A 2,052-nucleotide genomic window follows, 5' to 3' on the forward strand; every position below is an offset into this window, starting at 1 on the left:
GAATGATCAAGACACTGATAAATCAGTCCTAACTGCTCCAAAATGGGCGCGAGAGGTAAGAAATGCAACAGAATGGGGTCATTAATTACACTCATACAAATTAATTTACACAGACAATAACAAATCAGCATAGTTGTAGACTATTTACGAGAATAACGTTTTAAGAATTTTGGTAAATAATAACTGCGGTCATTTTTTAGCGGGACAACGCGCTTGCTGTCCCGCCAACCAAAAGACGGTCAAAATTTCAAAGTGAGACTTATTGCCTTTTGGTACACAGCAAGTCTCACCATCGATCGGCCGAAACGAATTTTGTTACATTTTTCCTAAATATAATGCATTCGTCCATGTCATTTCAAGCAGTACAGCCAAGCGTAATCTGTGAGAGATCTGTCGAATTCTCCCTCGAAACAATTACCTACAGGCCCACGCGCAAACATTTTACACTAATTCTTTCCAGTTTATTTCTATCCACTTTAATGCCATTTTATATTCGTTGTATAGAAATGGTTGCCTAATCCTCTCGTCACTTACAAGGTTGTTATTTAATTATCTTCCCGGAGAGTGAGAGAGAGAAGAGCGCAGTATCATTCGCCGATAGTATCCGGTCCTGACCGTCGAGACGGTGCAAACCGGTTCTGCGGAAGGGGGAGAAACTCCCTAAGGGGAGAGGGAAACATGCAGAACAGCTATCTATGTTCATTTACATGAACTAGGTAGTCTGGAAATGACTGGAATCGATAATTATACACCTATCGCATTCAATCGAATCGCATAAGTGTGAGCCAATCAGAGGATCTTAAATTTCCGTTTAACATTTTGGGCTTTTCGGGCGTTAGCTCAGTAAAACTGCGTAGTTTCTGAAGTTAAGGTGTACGCACTTGAGGTATGTCGTTCAATTAATTAGATTAATTAGTAAGTAGGGACTTTGATTTGATGTTATGAAATGAGAGTCGACATTTACGCATGAATTTACACCTGTGTGTTACTTATGTAAATGGATTATGCTTACTACGCCCAGTGAAATTAGAAACAAACACGAAGTCAGTGTTACTATGATACGTCAGCCAAAACGTATTTCTGTATCTTAAACATCTTTCGGTGTAGCCTGAAGAAGGACCAAAGAATCTTAACAAAGTGAGAGTGTACTGTGATTCTGTTATAATTTTTGTATTGTTTCTTGCAGTAGAAATGGGAAGAAAGAAAAAGTGTTTTGCACCAGGGTGCATGTCTTCCAGTGACCACACTGGAATGAAATTCTTCCATTTTACCAGGAATTCAGCACGGTATGAGCCAGATCTGAAATATTTTTATAAAACATACTGTAATATTTTGGCCAGTGTTATTAAAGAAGCTAAAAATCTTCATTATAATCAATCAATTTCTAATTCTAGTAATAAAATGAAAACCACTTGGACATTATAAAATCAGACACAGGTAGAAAAATTAATAATGCAGGTATACAGTTTTTAAACATTGATGGGAAGTTAACTGATAATCATGATGTTATTACAGATTCTCTTAATAATTATTTTCGAACAATAGCTGGACAACATCAATACCAATAATGTTCATCGACATTTTCTATGATTTGAAGAAAACCTTTGACTGTGTCAATATCTGTCTATCTCTCTGTCTAAAGTAGAATTTTATGGAATAGTTGGTAAGGCCAATGCATTGATAAAATCCTATGTGAAAGATAGGTACTAAAGGGTAAGTCTATTTTACTCATTAGAGGAATAATTTAACTCTAATATTAATTAATGATCTTGGTCTGTTATATGCTGGATGCCTAGTAGTATACTTTTATGTTTCATTATTATAGTCTTGTGTCATAGTGTGCTGCATTCTTTCACATATATATTTTAAAACTGTGTTAATGATTTACTTACTGTGATTTGTCTTTGATAATATGTGTAATTGTTATGGGTTAAATATAAAAATTTGTATTTATATCATTCATTGCATTTGTCCTGTTCTCTTTGACTATTACTATATCCACTCTTCTTCCAGCCATGTAAGGATTAATGGAAAGTAAATAAATGAATGAAT

At 35.0% G+C, this 2,052-nt stretch overlaps 1 long non-coding RNA gene across 1 annotated transcript; it reads left to right on the forward strand.

Moving 5' to 3' along the window:
- Window positions 1-825: 825 nt before the first annotated feature.
- On the forward strand, window positions 826-1,955 carry LOC117283064. The gene is made up of 2 exons (XR_004514068.1): window positions 826-886; window positions 1,187-1,955. It is a non-coding gene; the product is annotated as an uncharacterized LOC117283064 (long non-coding RNA).
- The last annotated feature ends 97 nt before the right edge of the window (window positions 1,956-2,052 follow it).

The sequence above is a fragment of the Cryptotermes secundus genome, unplaced genomic scaffold (genome assembly GCF_002891405.2).
Source record: "Cryptotermes secundus unplaced genomic scaffold, Csec_1.0 scaffold47, whole genome shotgun sequence".
Classification (NCBI taxonomy): Eukaryota; Metazoa; Arthropoda; class Insecta; order Blattodea; family Kalotermitidae; genus Cryptotermes; species Cryptotermes secundus.